Below are 17,340 nucleotides of genomic sequence, written 5' to 3'. Positions count from 1 at the left end.
CCCTCTCACCTTTATCACATTTCCATCGTAGACTAGAAACCTAGGGGAACATTTCCAGAAAAAGATCCTGAATTTGTTTCTTGCCTTGGTAGCCTAACTAGGAAGGAGACAGATTTTGTTCCCGTCACATTTTTCTGTTTAGCTCCCTCCTTGTCTCCCCATTCTTTTTACTTTTTCCCCTCCCAGATATCCTTTCTAATGCCCTGTAGAGTCATCCTACCAAGTGCCTCTGGTCAAAAGAGGATGATCTTGTTTCAATTAATAATTCCAGTAAGTCTGACCTGCTAAATTCCATGGTCTTTATCAGTTCATCATGTTTTACTAGAACGTCAGACCCCTCAAGCAATTCTGTAGCTAATAACTGTTAAGCTTTCCTGAATTTATCCCAGTCCAACTCCCCTTGCTCCATTCTCACTTGCTTCCAAAATGTAACCTTCCAGTGTTTCCACCACCATCCTTCCAACCCTTCTAAGTGCCCACTGCTCCAGTTTGTCAAGTTTCAAACATATATATATTACTTATAAACCTTATTCCTAAATATTACCTCTATCGCCTCATGGGTCTGGCAAGTGTGCATATTATTCTCTTGATTATTGAGGACTTTGGGCCAAGTCAAGAGGTGCATTAGCATATCGGGATACTTATACGCCAGTGTCAAATGCTTTCATTTTGCCCCTTTCTCTGCAGCCTGAAATAAGCACATCAGCCTGATTTGGGTGCTCTATGATATTCCTCAGAATTAGTTAGTCTTAGACCTCAATTGTCTACTCATAGTATTAATTCTTGTCAGTTCACTCTGGGTTTCTTTCCTCCCCAGACAAATTTTGCCATCTGTTTCCTGGTCCTTTACTGTTCTATATCTTCATTAGCAACCTCCATACCTCTACTCTAGATGCGTCAGTCATCCAGTACACTGACGACTCTACTCTAATTTGCTCCTCTCCTTCTTTCTATGAACTGCAACTAAAAGGTCAGACCTTACCTTCTGTAGAAAAGTGGCTTGCCAACTTTCAGCTAATACTAAATCCTAACAAAACCAAACTTCTCATATTCCAACCGACTAACCACAGCACACCTACAACCTCATTTACTATCACATCTAATAATAAAACAGCTATCTCTCCTGTAACTCATACCAAGCTCCTAAAAGTTGAGATAGACTGCAACATCAGATTTGACACTAATATTTCTCTCACCATTAAGAAAGTACATAAAAAACTAGGGGGACTGTATCAAAATAAACAATTCCTAACTAACAGTACTAGGGCAAAAATAGCACAAATACATCTTATGTCCACACTCCTACATGCCTCCCCAATCCTAACCAGTCTTAGGAAATCAGATATAACTAAACTCAAAACTGTTATAACAAGATCGCAACATTTGCCACTAGTAGCGCACATCTCACACATCACTACTCATCCCTTAAACAACTCAACCCACTTGAACTTCCTCATCTCCTCCTCCACAACCAACTCATACTAGACCAGAAAATTCTATATCACCCTAAGAAATCCCTAGCATTACAAAACCTTTTACATCACTACATAAGTACGAGGGTCCTACGCTCCAATAACAGACCTCTCCTTGAAGTCACAAAGGCTAACTACTCGGCCGGAGCCTCTCTCTATTTGCACTATATACCTAATAAGTGGAACACTCTGCCCACAAACATAGCAGCCACTACATCCCTACCTCAGTTTAAAAAATGACTAAAAGCACATTTACAAGCAAATTGGATTTGTAACTGCGACTCCCCGGGCTAGTCTTCCTCCTTCCTCCTCTTGCTCCTCTAACTTTCTTGGTAAACACCCTCCCTCACTGTTTATGCATTAAACCTCTCTTCAATGTATAGATTTCCTTGTTCATTCCTCTATCTTCTTCCCAACTACTGCTTCCTGTTTTAATATAACTTTTTGAAGTTGACCTCATACTTAAGGTGTTACAACCGTCTTTTATCTCATAGGTATCGTCACCTAACATTTTTTTCTTAATTTTTTTTGAAAGATATAAATTTTGAATGTAACATGTCTTGTTATTGCACCTGTGAAATTGTATTATGTAATCTCTGTTTTTATGTGGCCGGGCCTTCGCTGAAAAAGGACTCATGTCCAGTAGGACTTTGCCAGTAACCAAATGTTAAATAAATAAATATTATCTCAGAATTTCCTACCTGGATCATAAATGAAAGCCCACGCCACATGAAGTTCCAAGGGCACCACAAACATTTGAATTCATTGTATTCTTTGATCCACATCACGTTCCATTATTTCCCATTTCTTCAGCAGTCGATTTGGTGTTAACCTGTTGTCATGTTTTTTCAAATGAGTCAGTCGCTTTTCTCTTGTACTAGACTCCTAGGTATTTCAAACTGTAATGTCCCCATAGGTATGGAGATGTTTGAACAAGTTCTGGGATGGGAAGAATAGTTTAAGCAGAATACTTTTGTTTTATCTATTTAACCCTATAGCTGAACATTCTTTGAAATGTCTCCATGGTATCAAATAACCATTTGCCAGATGTACCACATGGTGTGTAAACGGCAAAGAGAGAGAGAAAGAGAGATCAAATAACTGTGGAGTCCTTTCCAGATTTTTTTAAACAAGAGTATATCATTAGCAAATAAGGTGATTTTACCTTCTTTTGTATTACACGTGTACCTCATAATATTGGATTGCCTAATTGCTTGAGGTAATGATTCTAGGTTGTTGTGTCTTTCGGCTTTTCCTGGTTAGGGGTCGCCACAGCGGAACTCCTGTCTGCTAATGATTGGCAGTACATTTTTATGTGCCGAGTTGCCAGCTCTGACACACAACCTTCAACGAAGGTACGCTGATTGATGCATGTCTCCACACAGAAGACGCTTTAGTTGAGAATCGAACAGGACAACGTCTTACTGTGAGGGGACAATGATACCGCAGCACCACCACCGCAGTGAGGTAGTGATTCTAGGTATATATCAAAAATGAGGGGGGGGGACCCTGCCTCTTGCCCTTTTGAAACTTAAACAGGGAAGAAACACTTGCATTAATTTTCATCATAGCCTTAAATCCCAAATATATCTCCTTTGTATATATATATAAAGTTAGTTGGCAGGCCAAATTTCTTCAACACATACCACTGTATTGTGTGTGCTTTAAGAATCCTGTCAAATGTTTACCTTTTGCTAATAAAACCACATTGATCTTCATTATTATTTTAGATAAAACATCTGACAGTCTTTCTGCTAGGATAGCTATAAATACCTTATAGTCATAGTTCAGTATTGAAATGGGTTAATAAGATGTTGTGTTTGTGGGATCTTTCCCCTTCTTTGGGATAACTGTTATTAATGCTTTTTTTCCATGAGGGTGGAATTGCCACCCTTTTAAAGCTTTCCTTGTAAAGGGGGATGCCAAATTAATATCGTCACATCTTTAAATTTCTTTCATAGTTCCACAGAAATACCATCCACCCCAGGAGTCTTCCCAGTTGCCTGCCTGCCCATCTGATTCTTAATCTCATAGTTACTTATCTGGGCTAGCAGCTTATTTTCCTAGTCTAATTCTTTTATCATAAGTCCCTTGAAAAAATGTTCAAAATCTTCCTTGCTAATAAAATAGTGTGTTGATCTAGCATAAATGTTTAACGTCTGAGCTCATTACCTTTTCAGTTTAATTGGGATCCCTAGTAATACCTCCTGTCCCTGAGCATTTGACCTTTGTACTCCCCCTCTCTATCATCTATTTGTCTAAGTCTCCCTGCCAAAAATCTCTGCTTTTAGGTGGGTTAGCTATTCTTTGTGCTTTCAGTGCCACTGTTCTCTGTTCACATTTTATTTGTATTTATTTACATTTGTTGACTGAGGAAGTCTGGCAGGGCACAGATATCCCTTTTTAGCAGAGGCCCGGGGAGAACAGCTCCCGCACGTGCAGTGCAAACAGAATCTTTTAAGTTGTACAATATGAACAGTTTCAGGCAGGATACAATTAAAGTACATTTTACAATGTCAAAATAGATAATATTAGTAACTGTATATAAAGTAGTAAGGCTTCTTATGCTAATTATATTCTATACAGATATAGTCAAATAACTGTGCAGTAGGATAGATGTCACAGTACAGAGTACTGAGTTATTTCCAAAAGGTAGAAAGTGAAAGGTTGATTTAATTCTGAGATATAAGTGAAATGAGTGGTGAAAGAGTTAACAGAAGCACAGGTAGGAGGTGGGGCAGGTGAAGAGAGCATGATAGATGGTAACAGAGTAAAGGGAAGCACAGGTAGGAGGTGGGGCAGGTGAAGAGAGTGATGGTTGGTAACAGAGTAAAGAGAAGCACAGGTAGGAGGTGGGGCAGGTGAAGAGAGTGATGGTTGGTAACAGAGTAAAGGGAAGCACAGGTAGGAGGTGGGGCAGGTGAAGAGAGTGATGGTTGGTAACAGAGTAAAGAGAAGCACAGGTAGGAGGTGGGGAAGGTGAAGAGAGTGATGGTTGGTAACAGAGTAAAGAGAAGCACAGGTAGGAGGTGGGGCAGGTGAAGAGAGTGATGGTTGGTAACAGAGTAAAGAGAAGCACAGGTAGGAGATGGGGCAGGTGAAGAGAGTGATGGTTGGTAACAGAGTAAAGAGAAGCACAGGTAGGAGGTGGGGCAGGTGAAGAGAGTGATGGTTGGTAACAGAGTAAAGAGAAGCACAGGTAGGAGGTGGGGCAGGTGAAGAGAGTGATAGTTGGTAACAGAGTAAAGGGAAGCACAGGTAGGAGGTGGGGCAGGTGAAGAGAGTGATGGTTGGTAACAGAGTAAAGAGAAGCACAGGTAGGAGGTGGGGCAGGTGAAGAGAGTGATGGTTGGTAACAGAGTAAAGGAAGCACAGGTAGGAGGTGGGGCAGGTGAAGAGAGTGATGGTTGGTAACAGAGAAGCACAGGTAGGAGGTGGGGCAGGTGAAGAGAGTGATGGTTGGTAACAGAGTAAAGAGAAGCACAGGTAGGAGGTGGGGCAGGTGAAGAGAGTGATGGTTGGTAACAGAGTAAAGGGAAGCACAGGTAGGAGGTGGGGCAGGTGAAGAGAGTGATGGTTGGTAACAGAGTAAAGAGAAGCACAGGTAGGAGGTGGGGCAGGTGAAGAGAGTGATGGTTGGTAACAGAGTAAAGGGAAGCACAGGTAGGAGGTGGGGCAGGTGAAGAGAGTGATGGTTGGTAACAGAGTAAAGGGAAGCACAGGTAGGAGGTGGGGCAGGTGAAGAGAGTGATGGTTGGTAACAGAGTAAAGGGAAGCACAGGTAGGAGGTGGGGCAGGTGAAGAGAGCGTGATAGATGGTAACAGAGTAAAGAGAAGCACAGGTAGGAGGTGGGGCAGGTGAAGAGAGTGATGGTTGGTAACAGAGTAAAGGGAAGCACAGGTAGGAGGTGGGGCAGGTGAAGAGAGTGATGGTTGGTAACAGAGTAAAGAGAAGCACAGGTAGGAGGTGGGGCAGGTGAGAGTGATGGTTGGTAACAGGTAAGAGAAGCACAGGTAGGAGGTGGGGCAGGTGAAGAGTGATGGTTGGTAACAGAGTAAAGAGAAGCACAGGTAGGAGGTGGGGCAGGTGAAGAGAGTGATGGTTGGTAACAGGTGAGAAGCACAGGTAGGAGGTGGGGCAGGTGAAGAGAGTGATGGTTGGTATCAGAGTAAAGAGAAGCACAGGTAGGAGGTGGGGCAGGTGAAGAGAGTGATGGTTGGTAACAGAGTAAAGGGAAGCACAGGTAGGAGGTGGGGCAGGTGAAGAGAGTGATGGTTGGTAACAGAGTAAAGAGAGCACAGGTAGGAGGTGGGGCAGGTGAAGAGAGTGATGGTTGGTAACAGAGTAAAGGGAAGCACAGGTAGGAGGTGGGGCAGGTGAAGAGAGTGATGGTTGGTAACAGGAAGCACAGGAGGTGGGGCAGGTGAAGAGAGTGATGGTTGGTAACAGAGTAAAGAGAAGCACAGGTAGGAGGTGGGGCAGGTGAAGAGAGTGATGGTTGGTAACAGAGTAAAGAGAAGCACAGGTAGGAGGTGGGGCAGGTGAAGAGAGTGATGGTTGGTAACAGAGTAAAGAGAAGCACAGGTAGGAGGTGGGGCAGGTGAAGAGAGTGATGGTTGGTAACAGAGTAAAGAGAAGCACAGGTAGGAGGTGGGGCAGGTGAAGAGAGTGATGGTTGGTAACAGAGTAAAGAGAAGCACAGGTAGGAGGTGGGGCAGGTGAAGAGAGTGATGGTTGGTAACAGAGTAAAGAGAAGCACAGGTAGGAGGTGGGGCAGGTGAAGAGAGTGATGGTTGGTAACAGAGTAAAGGGAAGCACAGGTAGGAGGTGGGGCAGGTGAAGAGAGTGATGGTTGGTAACAGAGTAAAGAGAAGCACAGGTAGGAGGTGGGGCAGGTGAAGAGAGTGATGGTTGGTAACAGAGTAAAGAGAAGCACAGGTAGGAGGTGGGGCAGGTGAAGAGAGTGATGGTTGGTAACAGAGTAAAGAGAAGCACAGGTAGGAGGTGGGGCAGGTGAAGAGAGCATGATAGATGGTAACAGAGTAAAGAGAAGCACAGGTAGGAGGTGGGGCAGGTGAAGAGAGTGATGGTTGGTAACAGAGTAAAGAGAAGCACAGGTAGGAGGTGGGGCAGGTGAAGAGAGCATGATAGATGGTAACAGAGTAAAGGGAAGCACAGGTAGGAGGTGGGGCAGGTGAAGAGAGCGTGATAGATGGTAACAGAGTAAAGAGAGGCAGAGGTAGAAGGTGGGGTAGGTGAAAATATGGTAACAGAGTAGAGGAGAGCAGAGGTGCAGTAGAAGGTGAGAAGACACCAGAGATGTTCTACTTATCCTGAGATGTACACCTACAGAGCCAGGATGTTGACGGGTGTTTCCTTAGATGTGGTTTGAATCTCTGTTGGTTTTCAAGAAGCCAGAGAGCATGTGGGAGGGTCAGAGGGGTAGCTACAGAGTTTGAGTATAAAGAGGCTGTCAGTGCATTTTGGGCTTTGGTGATGGAGAGGAGGAGTTTGTCTTCATAGTGAAGTGCTTTGGAAGGGTGGTAGTTTTGAGGTTTATTCTCAATTATCTCCTTCAAGACATCCCTGCCTTTCTACATTTAATAGATCTGCAAACCTACTTTTTAATTCACTAATCCACTTCTCTGCATAGGTTTCTAGAGTTCTTTCTTTCTTTCCACATAACTCTTTCCCTTTTCTGCATTTCCTGTTTAAAGCTTGTTTTAAAGGTTTCACAGATTTATACTATATCACTTTCCATTACTTTTCAAATCCTTGAATTGCTTACTAGTGTGACTGCAGTTAACTTCCATCTTTAACCAAGTTGTCTGGACCTTCCCATATCTAACCGTACCTGTACTTCCTGTACTCCCTACTGCTAACTGCAAACGATTATGGTCCGATCAGAGCCTAGGCAGAATATGCCTGGTGCACACTAGATGTGCATGTTCTGCTGCTATGTAAAATTTATCAGGGTGAAGAGTAATTCCCAAACCATGGCGAAAAATAAATGTGACTCTTGCCACCTCCCAGTAAATCTGAAATCAGTTAGACCATAGAAACTAAGCCTGTGTCTGAAGAATTTCACTTCCCTGGATATATTTTGCATATTTTGGCCCTGTGACACATCTTTTTTTTGAAGTGATAAGGTTCCAATCACCCCCCCAAAAACAGCGCTGTTCCTTGAGTGAACTCTATCATGACTGACTTTATTCTGTTTATTGCTACTCTCAGAATTATTACTGAGAAATAGATACTTCCAAGAGTAGTACATGCTCCTGCCCAGTACCTCCTTGCCAGTAAATATCGTCCCTCCTCATCAGCATTGATATCTTCTAATATCAGATTAGTGTTTTAACTGATTAAAAATGCACCCCCCTTTTCCTTTGATTAAAGGCACTGGAATAGCAGACCTAGTTAAACCCCTATTTTTGAACTCTACATTACTATCTGGTTATATGTAAAGTATTGCAGGACCCTTCTCAATTTAACATTATCTGTAAGCCCATTAATGTTCCATTTTAAGATTTTTAACATCTGTACATCACATTAATTTAGTGTCTGCACTTGCCCTGTCTTATAGCTTCTGTCTCCATTCTCAGACTCAGTTTTCTTTCATTTGCCAATTTTAGATATATACTCCCAAAATTATACTGTTCTTTATCCATATTTCCCAGAGGCAACTCAAAGTTCACAAGAAATAAATAACCCAAACCCTAATACAAACTATGTACAAGTCTTTTGCCCTGAAAACCCTAGTCTTCCTCATTAAAAATGTATTAGTTAACGCTCTAAACTTTCGCTGATTTGTGAATCAAGACTTGCATTGCCCCTCCTCTAACCTGTAACCTTCCTTGTGCCCTCCTCTACTTAATCAATGTGTTTCATAACAAAGAAAACCTGTTTTTTTCAGGGATTTGAGTTCACTACCCTTTGACCTTAATTTTCTGTCCGTAAAGTTTATTACACTTAACTTACAGTTTCCCATAGTGAAATTTTATTAGAAACTCTAACATCCTTTCAACTACTCACTGCCACAGGTGAGATGCTGACCTTCCCAGGTACCTAATTCTGTTTGACCCTCTACTGTCAACTCTTAAAACTCAGTCCATGGAATTAATACCTCAAATCTGCCACCAATGGCCCCCTCCATACCACAAGTCAGGCCATGGTGAAGCTCAAAAAAAATGTGGGCATATTGTTTAACAAATGCAATTTGAAAGTAAATGTATAATGTATGTGGCTGTTAGAAGTAAATGTAGTCCCAGTCAGCTCATTCAGATAGCAGCCATCACTTGAAGAAGAATTGAAGTAGGGTTCATAACCATATCCTTCTTATTTGTTGAAAACCAGGAATCCCACTGAGTCATTAAAAATAATGTTAAGTCTACAAACTGCTCCTCTCCATCAATGAACCTTTTGACTTCAAAAGCCAGATGTTATCATGTCCCAAAGAAAGAATGTCTGACACAATAATCTGCTCTCCCATAATAGCCAAAGGCACAAGCCAAACAGTTCGACATTGGAATGCTTGCCCGCGGGTACTTCTTTATCCGGTTCACTCTTGTTTTGGTAGTGAGTTACTTTGTCTGAAGTATCTCCCACTCTTATGAGGTACTGTTTTATAGTGCTTTGCTTCTCTAGCAGCTTTTGTTTTTAAATGAGAAAGGACTCCATGGGCCATCTTGCTTTGTCTACCTCCTCACTGTACAATCATTGTGACCCTCAGAACTGGCATTCTCTTGATCCACCCAATTATCACTCCAAGTCCTTGATAGCGAGAAAGAGCTTTATGCATGGTGCCAACTTCTATAAATGATTTAAATCCTGAGGTGGAAAACAAATTCTGAAAGATGCAGGGTAAAGTAACGTAAAGCCCACTTTGGTTTACAGCATTCCTTGAACAGCGGAACAAATTTATTTAAGTCTGATACCAAGTGAGTAGTCCTGCTTCGCAAAAATGTTTACCATTTACTTGCAGAACTTTCCTAAAATTCTTATGATTTAGGAAAGGTGAAAGAGGTTTATGAGGAAGTCTGTGATCAAAGACATAATAGTCTTCTTCTTCTTGTTTCGGCTTTTCCCAGTTAGGGGTCGCCAGATCAAAGACATAATAGTATTAAACCTATATTCCTGGATAGTAAAGTTAATGTACTATTAATACAGAAGAGCAAAAAAATGATAAAATAAGGTATTTAACTACTTATACTATAAAAACAGCTGAAGTAAAGAAAATCATAGAAAGAAATTGAACAATTTTGATGGCAATGCCTGAGTTACAACAAATGTGTGGTGATAGACCATTTTTTGCTTACAGAAATCAAAATAATTTAAAGAGAAGGTTGTGCTACAAGAACTTTAAACAAACTGGCAGCATAAACATGTTTTTAGTAAACCAGGTACTACAAAATGCAGTTGTATGGATATTTATACAGAGAATAACATTTGTAAACACCCCACAACTAATAAAGAATATATGTCTGATTGTTCAGCAAATTGTAATACTACTAATGTTGTTTACTTAGCTACTTGTACTTCATGTTCATCATTCTATGTCAGAAAAACTATAAGGAAATTAAGAGAACGTATAGCTGAACATAAGTCTGGTATTAGAAGAAACATCAGAACTAATAATGCATTAAGTAAACACATTTCTGAAAAAGGTCAAGAACATCAATTTAAATTCAGAGTTTTTGTAGTATATGTTACTAATAGGGGTGGTAACATTAACAATATTATTGAACTTAAAAGTATGAATTGATAGTTAGGCTACAAGCAGATTCTTTACCTGGTTTAAATACTGCTGTTAGCTTGAAGCCCATTTTAGTAAAAAAACAGGCCGGAAATTTATAATTTTATGCATGTGTTTATATATATATATATATATATATATATATATATATATATATATGTGTGTGTGTGTGTGTATGGTGTGTGCATATATATTTATATTTGAATTTTTAAATGATTTTATATAACTTTTACTAGGCTATCGGCCCAAGGGCCTACGTAAGCCTAGCCAGCAAGGTTCTATAGCTTACGCCACCCAAGAAAGTTATTTTATACATATGCATTGCTACAAATTGCATATTGTAATATGGGGGGGGGTATCATTACTATTCTGAGATAGGCTGGCTGTAATCATGTGTTTTTTAAGAACTCCTATTTAAATCTTGTATTTTTTATTTTCATGATAGTAGCACTGAGGAAGGGTGTTTGTGACCCACAAGCTTTGCAATAAACGTTAGTTTTTGTCTTTTGGCATCGGATTCTGGAGTCTGACTTTTACTACTTCTTCTTCACTCCATTTATTGCAGTACAGACTGCTTTTGTGACATGTCTGCCAGACAGTCTCAGTGACCACCAGCCAACCTACCTTCTGAGAACCAAAACTCCCTATTTAAGCCAGATAACCCTAAGAGAGGTCAGAAACAAAAAGAATGTTAATGCTAACTACTTTATCCATGACTTAAAATATTGCAATTGGACTCCTCTAAAACAATTATGTCTTGAAGATGCTGTACACTATAAAGCAACTTTCTTAAAAATATTAAACTATCATGCTCCCTCCAGAACCACAAGAATAAAAGCAAAATATGCTCCCTAGCTAACTAAGGCTACCAAATCTATTCTCAAAGAAAGGGACAACGCATGGATAAAATTCTACAAAAACAAAACCCAATCAACAAAACAACCCTACTTAGAACTATGCAACAAAGCCAAGAAACACATTAAAGTTGACAAAATCAGCTATTACCAAAATCTGCAGGAAAAACATGCTAACAACCCTCAAAAATGCTGGGCCTCAATAAACTATATTGCAACCAGGGAAAACTACCACCCCTATACCAACAGCAGGAAACAGCCACAACAACATTCCCACTCAGTTTAATAAATATTTTACTGAAAAAATCCAGGCCCTAGCTAATAACCAAATTAATACCAGTTACCCTACTCCAACAACCCAACAAACTAGCAAAAAAACCACAAGATTATTTCTCCCACTTTAACCTACACCCTGTGTCAATCAAAACCATTCTAAAACTCCTCAAGAAACTTAAACCAACCACCCTGGCCACCTATAATCTACCAGCAGAATACCTCCAGATAGCTGCAATAGCTGTAGCCTATCCTGTTGCAATCCTCATTAATAGATCTATCCAAGAGTGTAAAGTGCCCTCTATATGGAAACCTCCCATATACCACTACACAAAGGAGGCAACTCCATATAACTCAATAACTACCATCCTACCGGTATTTTATTACCCTTATCAAAAATACTAGAAAGAGTGATACACACTCAACTCATGGACTACCTTCAAAAAAACAATCTGCTATCTAAAAATCAGCACAGCTTTAGACCCTTCACCAACACCACCACTGGACATATCTCATTCACCAATAGCGTTAATCACCACGGAAATAATGGGCCGCTAGTCTCAGCCATATTTTTAGACTTATCTATAGCTTTTGATATGGTAAACCATGATAAACTCCTTACAACACTCTCTACCCTAAACCTCAGCATCTCCTCTATCTCATGGTTTAAAAGCTACCTATCAGGTCATCAGCAGGCAGCAAAATGGCAGAACCCACTATCCTCCCTATTGCCAGTATCCTTAGGAGTCCCTCAAGGCTCCATCCTAGGCCCATTGCTCTTCTCTCTATTTACTAATCATCTCTCATCCTCCATACCCAAAGCATCGGTTGTCCAATATGCAGACGACACCACCCTCATATGTGCTGCCCCCACGCTAGATGACCTCCACTCCCAAACACAGGACTGCTTTACACTAGTAGAATCCTGGTTCACTGTCAGCTTATTCTTAACCCAAATAAAACAAAACTACTCATTTTCAGCCCATGTCGACCCCCCCACCCAATTGATAACTTTGCCATCATCTCTAAAAACAAAACTGTAATCACCCCAACCAACCACACCAAACTTTTAGGTGTTGAAATAGACATCAAATTAAGATTTAACTTACTACACAAAAGCCAAACAGGCAAAACACACCAGGAAACCGGAGGCAATGCTGGAAGCTGGAAACAAGTTTAATATATCCAAGATACAGGTTAAGCGCTTTCTGCAGTAAAAATAACTGCCTTCATCAGAACAATGAACATTTAAAAATGCATCACATATATACACACCTACCCCCACTAAAACCCGCCTTTTTTAATCAATTAAACAATTAAAATTTAAAGAAACATATTCCTATATTACAAAAATAAAACGTACCATTCAACACATAGCAAGTTTTTCCAAATAAAATCATTACTGATGAATCTGGTAACAATATATAACTATGCTTGCTAGGTACAATAAAAGCATAAAAAACTGCACTTTCATTTGATAAAATTAGTGAATTACAAGTAAAAATAATTATTTCTTATATCTTCAGGCACTAATATATCTTCTGGAGGTCCAGTTCATGACATAATCACTGGTGAATATTGTATGGACAAGTACATACTAGGACACAACCAAAATATTTGAATAAAAAATATAGTCAGATATGTAAAAATATATATATATATTTTTTATATATCATTGCACATACCGGTAAAACATATTCAAAATTAAAAATTCTAAACCTTAACTAGTGGTTTTGTTGGAATTACCTCGTTGAGGCCAGGTGGGTGGCTGCATCTAGCATAATCTGCCATCTGATTTCCTTTCACCAACTACAGCCTTGATGTTACCCCCACGTGGGTTAGGATAGATAATGTCAAGAATAGCAAATTTAAACATCTTACACTCTGGATTGTTAATTAAATGTCGAGATAGGGCATTGTTCATGTCCAGTTTCCTTATGCAATAAGTGTGGTCATATATCCTATTCTTTAAAAAGCGATCGGTTTTGCCCACATAGTAACTTTTACAAGTCTGGCAAATAGCCAGGTACACTATGTGTTTACTCAAACAGTTCCCATTGCAAAACCATATTCTGCTTTTTAATTTGTTCACCAAGACTACATTGGATGTATCCAAAATATAGTTGCAATAGTTACATTGACCACATTTTTTGGTGCCCGTTCTTTTTATTTTACTGGAATGTTCATAATTAGACTTAATTTCTATAATCCTTTTTAAGTTGTTACCTGTTTTGTAAACAAAATGTGGTTCCGTAGTTACTTTGTCCTTTATTGACAAATCACTAGTCAATATATTCCAATTGTTTGAAATGATATTTTTAACCTCCTTAGTATGTCTACCATACTTAATAATACAAGCCTTGGAATATTCTTTATTTGTACCTCCATTACTACCCATATTATTACTGTTATTAGGATTATTCACAATGCCTACCCCTAGTAGGGGTTTATATTTATGTCCCCACTCCTTGATAACATATTCCAAAATGTCCTTAATCATTTTGGGGGGGTACCCTTTCTCTGCGAATAATTGCCCTATAAATGCCATTTCCTTTAATAAATACCTCTTGTCAGTTGTCATACGGGCAGCACGTATACATTGTCCCTTAAGAATACCCCTTTTGCTATTGTATGAATGTGCACTGCTAAAGTGGAGGTATCCATTGCTAAAGGTATCCTTCCTGTGTATCCGTGACTGAAATGCTTCCCCATCACTATAAATAAAAACATCCAAATAGCTGATACCAATGGGATCATACTGGTGGGTGAACTTCAGGTACTCAGTAGTGTTGTTAATATATCTCATGAAGCTTTGTAAATCCGGTTCACTCCCCTCCCACAACAAAAATATGTCATCCAGGTATCGCACATATTTCTTAACTTGGGACATCCATTTTGTTTTGAAAATAAATTCCGTTTCCCAATCCAGTAACACCAGATTGGCGTAGATGGGAGCACAGGAGGTACCCATAGCAACCCCAGTTCTTTGTTTGTAGTGTTCTCCCTCAAAATAGATGTAATTATGGTCCAGGACAATATCCATGAATTCCATTAATAAAGAGATTTCATCCTGTCCTAAACCACTTCCTCTGTTTATACTGTTGTAAAATCTAGCAAGTCCATCATCCTTTGGTATGCACGAGAAAAGATCCTGGATGTCAATAGTGACATATATTAAATTATTTGTCCATATTTCTGGTTTAAAAATACCCAAGAATTCCCATGAATCCCTCATGATGTGATTCACTGTTTTATACATGTGCTTCAACTTGTGATGGATCACCTGTCCAAAAGGGAAAGCTTTGCTAGCACTACCAGAAATTATTGGACGAAATGGTGGGTCATTAACATTTTTATGCACTTTGGGGATGCCATTGATAGTTGCCAATATTGGGTATTCAACCTTTAAAAATCTATACATTTCCTCGCTGATTCTATTCTCAATTATAAATTCTTCCAAATATGAATCTATACGTGCATGAGCAATATTCACCTCATTTAGTGAAGATGGGGTATATTGTGTAGAATTGTTTAATAATTCAAAAATTTTGTTAATATATTTGTCATTGTCATAAAACACAATGCCTCCCCCCTTGTCAGCGGACATAATTCTAATATTTTTCTCACATAAACTTTTCACAGTGTCTAGAATCATGTTTCTGTCCTTTTTGTCTCCACTCGAGTATTTATATCTATTATACAGGGCATAAAACTGAGGATTAACCACATTTTCAAAAGATGTTAAAGTCATGCACATAGGTGGGGTGAATGTACTTTTCTTTTTTAATTCACCCGTTTGTAAATTAGCATTTCTTTTTTGATTCTTGAAAAAAATACCCAGATTGAGTTTTCTCAAAAACAGTTTAAATTCAACCAAGGTATCTGTAATGTCAAAACTATAATCTGGTATGTACTTCATCCCTTTAGAAAATATATCATAATGATCCGGGGAAATTGGATGAGAAGTGTAGTTGAATATTTTAAAATCACCACTTTCATATAAGTTGACATTATTAACACCATCCATTGTATTATTCCTATTCATTTCACTATTCAATACCGTATCAGTATTAGTGGAAGTCGAAATTTCATTAATGTCTATAAGGTTAACTACTGATTGTATCCGTGATTCTTCCAGGCATTCCGCCTTTCCCTTTCTTTCTACCACTGTCCATTCCTCTCTCCTTCCTCTAAAAACACTCATCATTTGGATAAATAGCATGTTCATAAACCGGGTTAGAATGTTTCCTGACATTCCTACCTGTAGCCTGTTTTTTATCATAAGCATTCCACCTATATGCCGCTCCCTTATCATATTGTATAGTATCCCTTTGTAACTTGTTACACTTTCTTTCGTAAGTTTTCCTATACATAGTCTCTGCATACTCAAATTGTTTGTAATATAACCTTTCCCATTGTTCAAACATTAAATCATTCTGTATAATTCTGTCCATATTCTCAATTTCACTAAGTAACAAACTTATTTTAGAATCATTGCAATCAATTATAAATACAATGAATTTAGCACCAAACTCATCAAACATGTCATTACATTTTTTAATATTATCAGATGTCATTTCAACCCCCATGGGTTCCTTAAAAAACCGTAAACCCATCGGGATAATTTTACTGTCCAAACATTTCCTCAGGTACATATTTTCAACCTGAATGTTCTTTACTTTTGTAAGTTTGTTGCCAAAAGCAAAAATAAGCTTTTTTAAGGAGGTGTAACCCCCCTCGCTTCTTTCCTTGTAAATGCCAGGACCAGACCTAACTATATCTTTAAAATTTAATGGCATTTTAACAAAATTGTCCAAATTGTACATGTCTTTCTTGCCCAAATCTTTCCGAAGGTTAATCTCAGACACAGTACCTTTGTTGTGAATATTAGGAACAGTGCGGTTCTTCTCTTCACCCGCATACGTCCGGAACGGTTGATGGCGTTTAGGTTTGGCGCCCGAAATCAAAAAAACATCCTCTTCATTATTCGCTGTGGCAGCCACAACGTTAACAGAACCTCGTGTGCACCCTGAGAGACTCGTACCCTCCTTCCTCGGCGTAGCTTTGGACGACAGTGGGGAAGAACATCTACCTTGTCCGGCAGGAATATCGTCGTCGCTATTCTGGCCAATAGAGGACCGGAACGTAGTAGGAGCAACAAAGTTGGGTTGCACACATCTAGATTGACCCGTACAAGGCGGCGTAAGCAGTTCAACAAGTCGGGTAATTTCACCCCGAATTATGGCCATTTCAGAATGAATTTTGTCTATCTCCTCTCGTGTAACTGAGGTAGACAAATTTAACATTGCCTGCATTGACTCCATGAAAACGACACAGGTAAATGAAGTATCCCAGTGTCCACCAAACTACTACACAAAAGCCAAACAGGCAAAACACACCAGGAAACCGGAGGCAATGCTGGAAGCTGGAAACAAGTTTAATATATCCAAGATACAGGTTAAGCGCTTTCTGCAGTAAAAATAACTGCCTTCATCAGAACAATGAACATTTAAAAATGCATCACATATATACACACCTACCCCCACTAAAACCCGCCTTTTTTAATCAATTAAACAATTAAAATTTAAAGAAACATATTCCTATATTACAAAAATAAAACGTACCATTCAACACATAGCAAGTTTTTCCAAATAAAATCATTACTGATGAATCTGGTAACAATATATAACTATGCTTGCTAGGTACAATAAAAGCATAAAAAACTGCACTTTCATTTGATAAAATTAGTGAATTACAAGTAAAAATAATTATTTCTTATATCTTCAGGCACTAATATATCTTCTGGAGGTCCAGTTCATGACATAATCACTGGTGAATATTGTATGGACAAGTACATATTAGGACACAACCAAAATATTTGAATAAAAAATATAGTCAGATATGTAAAAATATATATATATATTTTTTATATATCATTGCACATACCGGTAAAACATATTCAAAATTAAAAATTCTAAACCTTAACTA

The sequence above is a fragment of the Protopterus annectens genome, chromosome 9.part0, assembly GCF_019279795.1.
Source record: "Protopterus annectens isolate FY-2018-M chromosome 9.part0, PAN1.0, whole genome shotgun sequence".
Classification (NCBI taxonomy): domain Eukaryota; kingdom Metazoa; phylum Chordata; order Ceratodontiformes; family Protopteridae; genus Protopterus; species Protopterus annectens.
Note: the sequence above shows the minus strand (reverse complement) of the source record.